Here is a 7731-nt window from a genome sequence, read left to right as displayed (position 1 = left end):
CTTCACATGGACTGAGGCTACGGCAAACTGCGTTTTCAATACAGAAATAGTCTTTGAGGACACCAGTCACAAACCCCTCTGTTGCCCGGATCGTCCTGCACCTCGCTCTGCCACCCTTTTGCGCAGTTCCATGGCACTACACAACAACACTCTTTCTCCATTCCCAAGAGTGCGTCTCATTTCCTGACCTATTTAATACAGCTCTCAGCTAACCTGGGTGGCTCAGTGAAACGCTAATTTTAAGCTGCAACGCCTCCTCCAGAACATGCCTGCATGCAGATGAGGAATACAGAGAGGGAGAAAGAAGGCAGGAGCAGGGGTGGGGGCGGGGAGCAAGCTGGAAACAGTCACAGGCATTTTCTGTTCGAATACAGCAACCTGCTGAGCAAGGCAATCCCACAGCCCATGAAATGGGGCCGATTTTCCAGACAGCCTGTAGGTTGATTTTGTTCCCAACAAAACAAACAAAAGTATGTAGAACCGTATGAGGCCTTGAGCTCTTTCTCCCCCCAGCCCCATTATGCCCCAGGGATCCAGAACAGGGTGCTCCGGGAGGAAGGCTCTGCCTGGGCTCCTATGAATAATTGTTTATGCATGTTCTATTAGGAAAAGGCAGCCATCAGTACGCTCTTACCGTCCTAACACTGGACTGCTCTTTGTGAAGGGCCATTTGAAATGGATCCTAATTACATGGTCTCCAAGACCTGTTTCAGTCTTGTGAACTTGCAGATAACTGTAATTATCCAGTAACAGAAGCTTCTTATTTCTTAAATGACTCTGAATGGCACATTTAAATGGCACTGGGTGTTTCTTAGGTTAAAGTGAATGCATTTTAACCGTTTCCTTTAACTATCTGATTAGCTTGAAATAGCTTGAAAGGACCCAGTGCTCAGGGGCTGTTTGAAATAATGACAGGCTTTACACGTTTTCTTGTCTTTCCTATTTTTCTTTAATAGAACAGTTGGAGAAATGGGTCAGTAGTTCATGATGCTTTTGCACAGGACCTGGGTTCACGTCCCAGGACTCACATCTGGTGGCTCACAGCCAGTCACCTGTAACTCCAGTTCCAGGAGATCCAATGCCCTCTACTGGCTCCCATGGACACTGCATGCACATGGTGAAAATAGATACTAATGTCCATATAAATACTCATAAAATAACCCAAGATCTAAAAAGACTTCATTTAGGGCTTAAGGGACATAATTCAGTCAGTAGAGAGCTTAGCTGGCACACACAAAGCCCTGGATTTTTACCACCAGCAAAGTGTAAGCAGATGAGGTGTGACCCCAACGCTGGGGAAGTAAAAGCAGAAGAATCAAAAGCTCAGACTATCCTTCTTGGTCATATAACAAGTTCAAGGTCAGTCTGGGCTACAAGAGACACAGCCTCAAAAACAAGTTAAGTGGGGGGGGGACTAGAGTAATGACTCATCAGTTAAGGGCACTTACTGCTCTTGCAGAAGACCCAGGTTCGATTCCCAGCACCTGCATGGCAAATTACAACTGTGTAACTCCAGTCCCGGGGAATCAAATGCCCACTTCTGACCTCAGGGGGAACCAGGCACTTATGTGGTATACACATCACACACACACACACACACACACACACACACACACACACACATCAAAACACCCATATACATGAAATAAAAAATAAAAAAAAAATAAATCTTTTGGGAGGAGTGAGATGGCTCAGTAAAAAGCACTTGCCACCAAGTCTGACAGTGTGAGTGTGAACCCCAGGACTTGCCACCAAGTCTGACGGTGTGAGTGTGAACCCAGGACTCACAGAGTAGGAGAGAACTCACTACTAAAAGTTGTTCTCTTCTGAGTCTGTTCTTAAGTACTTTTATTAATGAGACTAAGAACCCACAAAAGGAAACCCTGAATGTCCCAGTAACACAACCATGTCTTCCTAAAGACATTTTATTAAGAGTCTGAAAGAAAGACAGTAGCATAAGCAAGGTGCAGGAAAAGAGAATGGAACAAGAAATCCATGCCTGTTTGAGTTAGGGCCCAAGACAACAGGCACATCCAGCAGTAGAGATGATGGTAGAAGAGGGGGCTTCAGAGAAAGGATGAGGTGCCCCAAGGGCCAGGATAAAAGACTATTTACTAGAAAAGGAAATCACTCCCCAGAAGAGGAGTGGGCTAGTGAGCTCAGGGTAAGCTCCAAAAGGACTGGCCCACTAGGCACATGACCTTCAGAGATGTTTCAGTCCCCAAAGCTAATTGTTCTCCAGACTTCCTCTCTAAACCAGGCTCCTTTATGTCCCAACTTTATCTAAAGTATGGTATCAGAAGCATTACTTCAAGCAGAGCCACTAGCTGCTGTAGAAGCAGAAGCCTTAGTCTCAGCCACACTCCGGCTATTTTGTTGGCCTTCTTGCTAAGATAATAGGTAGAATTGGATGAAAGACACCACCATGTAGCTCTCAAGAACAGATAGGAAACCAAGCCAATGATGGCCCCTGTGGTGGTTTGAAAGAAAATGGCCCCCAAAAGGGAGTGCACTATTAGAAGGTGTGATTTTGTTGGAGTGGGTATGGCCATGTTGGAGGAAGTGTGTCATTGTGAAGGTGGGCATTGAGGTCTCATAAGTGAGCCACTATAATTAAAATTTTTCCTGTATAAACTGGACAGTTGTGGTACACACCTTTAATCCCAGCATTTGGGAGACAGAAGCAGGCAGATCTCTGTGAGTTTGAGGCCAGCCTGGTCTACAGAGTTAGCTCCAGGACAGGCACCAAAGCTACACAGAGAAACTCTGTCTCGAAAAACAAACAAACAAACAAAATATCCCCTCTATGAGAGCTTCCATGGTCGTGGTGTTTCTTTACAGCAATAGAAACTCTAAAGCAGAAGTTGGTACAAGGAACTGCAGTATTGTGACAGGCTGGATCATGTTTTCATTTGGAATAATATGGAATAATAATGGGAGTTTGGGCTAGGAAAGCAGTGGAATGCTGTAAGTGCTGCTTAATGGGCCATACCAGTAGGAGCATGGAAGACAGTGGTGCTGAGTTATCTGAACTGTGTGTGGGGGGCACAGGGGTTGGCTCAGGAGGTTTCAGAGGAGAATATTAATACGTGGTCTAGAGAGCATTCTTGTGATATTTTGTTGAAGAAAGTGGCTGCCTTTTGCCCTTGTTTGTAGAGTCTGCCTGAGGCTAAAGTGAAGAGTTTTGGGGTAATTCCACTGGTAGAGGAAATCTCAAAACACCCTAGTATAAAATCTGTCATATAGTTATTAGTGGTAACTCTAATAAAGATTTATAATGAAAAGGGGCAAGCTAAATCAGGGTAAATTACAAAATATAAAATTTGAGGAGAAAAAGAGTACCAGGAAGTGAAATGTAGCTAAATCCTGTGTTCAAGGAGATAAACAGATTAAGAAATGGAGAAAAGGGAGTGGCGACCTCTGGGCAAGGCCCCATTCAGTGAAGTTTCCCACTTGTGAAAAGGAATTAAAGAAAAACTTAGAGCTGGATGTGGTGGTGCACGCCTTTAATCCCAGCACTGGCAGATCTCTGAGTTTGAGACCAGCCTGGTCTACAGATCAGTTTCAGGACAGCTAAGTTTAGGCAGTGAAGGAAACCTTGGGAAACAGAAAACTGGTGAAGATGTAACTGAAGGAGGGAGCCATGTTCCAGGCACAGCCAGCAGCAGAACTTGGCAGCTTCGGCCATGTGGTTCTGGCTTTAGAGTTAAGGACAGAAGAAACAAGCTTTGGAATATTCCTCAGTAACCAAGGAAAGCCTCTGAGGTGAGGCATGTGTCAGGAGTGTCCCTGAACGGGGGCCCAAAAAGGTCACTGTGTGAAGCTGTGAAGAAGCCTGGATTGCCTTGGAGACCCCGAGATATTAGAGCGGCCAGAGTCCTGGGATACCTGCAGAGGAGAGCTGCTAAGAGGGGGTGGAGCCAGTCCAAGAGAAAGAAGGGTATTGCAGTCAACAAAGCTGAATGGAGTTGGAGATCTGAGGAGCACTTCCAAATCAGAGATGGAGGTGCAGCGTTTGGAGTTTGCCTAGCTGGTTTTCCTTCTTGCTTTGGTCCAGTATTTCCTCAGCATGCTCCCTTCCCTATGTTTTGGAACAGTAATATATATCCTGTGCCATTACATGTAGGAAGTATGTGATATGTGTTCTGCTTTTGATTTTATAGGGGATTATAGTTAAGAGATTACATCAATCTCAGAAGAGGCTTTGAACTTTTAAACATTGTTGAGACTGTAATATGGAGACTTTTGAAGTTGGACCAAATACATTTTTTGCATTATGATATATGGCTTCAAGCCTTTGGGGGCCAGGGAGTGAAATGTGGTGTCTTAAAAGAAAATGCCACTCACCAAATGAGTGGCACAATTAGGAGGTGTGGCTTTGTTGGAGTGGGTGTGGCCTTGTTGGAAGTATGCCACTGTGGAGGTAGGCTTTGAGGTCTCATATATGCTCAAGCCACACCCAGTGTCTCAGACCACTTCCTGTTTTCTGTGGGTCAAGATTTAAGAACTCCTAGCTCCTTCTCCAGCACGTTTGCTTGCATGCTGCCTGCTTCCTGTCATGACAATAATGGACTAAACCTCTGAAGTGTAAGCGAGCCATCCCAATTAATTGTTTTCCTTCATAAGAGTTGCTGTGGTCATGGTGTCTCTTCACAGCAATAGAAACCCTAACTAAGGCAGTCACTCTTCCTTTCTGGAGATGGCTTCCCTTATACTGCATGGTCAACCTCTGGTTGCTCCTAGCAATTTCCCACCACCAACAGCACTGATCAACTCTGATGACATCAACACAATCCTTCTATCTGAATAGCATGTTCCCACTGAGATTCCCTAAGATCTGTATGTTGGGGATATCAGTGAATTTTTGGTTAGAAGCAAGCTATGCTGGGGGGTAAACTAGTCATCAGTAAGAGGAGACTGGGAAGATAGGCCAGCATACTGTGCTTGGTATGCATGCATAAGGGACCTGAGTTCAAATCCTCAGCATGCATGTAAAAAGTACAGTGTGGTTGTATGCTCCTGTAATGCCAGCATTGTGGGGGATAAATACTGAGACTTGCTGGCCACAAACATAGTTCCAGCTCAGTGAGAGACGCTGTCTCAAGGGAATGGGGGAGCAGAGCAATAAAGCAGGGACATGATGGACAACCTCCACCCCCCAGACACACACACGCACACCAAAAGAACTACTAAAAATAAATAAATATATTTTTCAAAGACAGAGCTGCACCCCGACCACCCTGCCTTGTGGACAGGCTGACTGGTGAGCAACCTAGCAGCTGCAAATTAAACAGCTCCTAGGGAAGAGGGGTTTAATGAAGATTTTCCTCACTTTCTCTTCTGCAAAATCAGGCCTCTACATTTGGGGCAAACATTTTTGGGGAGACTCATAAAAATATTTTTATTGGTATATATTATCACAGAGCTATGGATAAGTTTACAAAGACTACTTGATTAAAATAAACACATAATTAGAACCTCTAAAACTCTGGAAGGAATTGTAAGACAAAATATTCATTTAAGTAGTTAAAATTATGTGTAAACACATGCTGTCTCTGTGTGGGTATGCACACGTGCCCTGGATCCCTGGAGCTGGAGTTCCAGAAGTGGCGAGTACTGGAAACTGAGCAAGATACGATGTTTTCAAGCGGAAATGCAGTAGGAGAATTGGGTGAACACTTGGACCAATTCAAGCCCTTCTTTAAGGAAGTGCCAGCTCTGTTACTGCTTCGCTGCAAATCCTGATCCAGCTGTGACGTCAGGAAACGGAGACAATCCCGCGGTGTCCAGAAACCCCTCATGGTGTCTGGAAACTACACGTTCAGTGTAGCTGCAACACTGCCCAGCCCCTGGTTCAGCAAGAGACCCTGACTCAAAAGGAGCAAAGAAAAAGGCAATGAAACAGCACATTCCATATCCACTTCCGGCCTCTGAATATGCTCCCATTCCATATCCACTTCCGGCCTCTGAATATGCTCCCATTCCATATCCACTTCCGGCCTCTGAATATGCTCCCCCCACCCCGCCAATGCACGCACACGTGTGTGTACACACACAAGCACACACAGAAGTTAGTAAAATAACTCTTCAGTCTGGCCATCTCTCCATATCTGAAGAGATGGTGGACAGGCACATGGAATCGTGGATACGCAGCTGAACTAAGAGCTGATGCTCTGAATCCAGACTTGAAATGTTTTTCTTGTTTCATGGTCAAAAAGCTCCTTACTCAAGAGGTGCTGTTCAGGCTCACTGAGTAGTGAATTCACAAAGTGTGATGAATTGGACCTCATGAAGAATTCATGAGTTCTCATTTAATGCTAATTTTTTTAAAGGGCCTACATTAAATGATTTTAAGACCCTGGCTCAGACTGGCAAGCAAAATGATTAAAGTTCAGAGAAAATTCAATCCCAAACCGCACAGTCAAATTATACAAGAGTACATTTATTCCTTCCCTTGCAGGGAATGCCTCAAGCCTGCAACATTCAAATAAAAATTTAAAGCTATTTTTCTCATACTGCATTTAATCAAACTTTAATAGCCCTTTGATCCTTAAACAAGAAAACATTCGTGCTAGTCCCCAAGACTCTGCTTTATGCATGCCAGAGGAGTGAAGGATGCCTGTCTCTGTGAAGGATCTACACTCCCTCCCAAGTGTCCCCACAGATGCCTTGTCACGGTGGGCTTAGCTAGACCATGCCAGAAACTTTGATTTGGAATTGATTCATCATATTGCAACTGGAGAGATGTGTTGCAAAAACCAAGCTGTTTGGAAGCTTGAAAGAAACTAATAGTCTCGGGGCAGCAAGATGGCTGGATGGGTAGAAATGCTTGCTGTGCCAGCCCGATGACCCGAGTTCAACCCAGCACCTATGAAAGAGAGGCAGGTGTGAAGGTGCACATCTGGAATTCCAGGACTCCTACGGAGAGATGGAAGGCAGAGGTAGCGGGCTCGCTCAAGAGCTTGAGTACCAGCTTTTCTCAGTTACTCAATGGGGCAGAAGCAAACAAAGATGCTGCCTCACAAACAAGGTGGAAAGATGAACTAGCCTCCTGAAAGTTGTCTTCTGACTGCCACACCATGGCGCCTGCGTCCCAACTGATGACGTGTGTGCAACTCTCCCGTGCATGCTTCCTCTCACACGCCGCCTCTCAATGAGAAGTGCTATTGGTTGAGATGGTTAACAGACAGTAGTTTCTGAACAGGAGAGAAGACATTCTAGTAACTGACTGGATAGAAAAGTACAAACTCACTCAGGTTAAGTTTTAATACAATCATGCCTGGTGTGGTGGCACACACCTCTAATCCCAGCACTTGGGAGGCAGAGGCAGGTGAATCTCTGTTGAGTGTAAGGCCAAGCCTGGTCTATGGAGTGAGTTCCAGGGCAGCCAGGGTTACACAGAAAAACTGTCTCGTAAAAATCAAAAATACAAAAAGCCCTCCACACAGCCAATAAACTAAGCACAAAGTTCAACTCAGTAATAGTGGCACGGTTACTCACTCATCTCTGTAAACACCGTTTAGAGACCTTTGAAGGAATCAGTAGTTCAGAAGCTTAACATTTTAAATAAACAAAAGCCTTTAAGTTAAGGCATTTTGTTGGCATTTTAGAGATGGACAAACTTAAATAGCTAGCAGAAAGAACAATGAGAGTCAGAGAACCAGGGATGAAAATAATGCAAACCGAAGTCTGTTGAGATTACTCTAACAATACACAGATTGGTGTCTTAAG

This window comes from Microtus oregoni, unplaced genomic scaffold (assembly GCF_018167655.1).
Source record: "Microtus oregoni isolate MIOR12 unplaced genomic scaffold, Mior012 000016F_ref0000370, whole genome shotgun sequence".
In the NCBI taxonomy this organism is placed as follows: Eukaryota; Metazoa; Chordata; class Mammalia; order Rodentia; family Cricetidae; genus Microtus; species Microtus oregoni.
The sequence above is the reverse complement of the archived record's forward strand: the minus strand, read 5'-3'. Positions refer to the sequence as shown.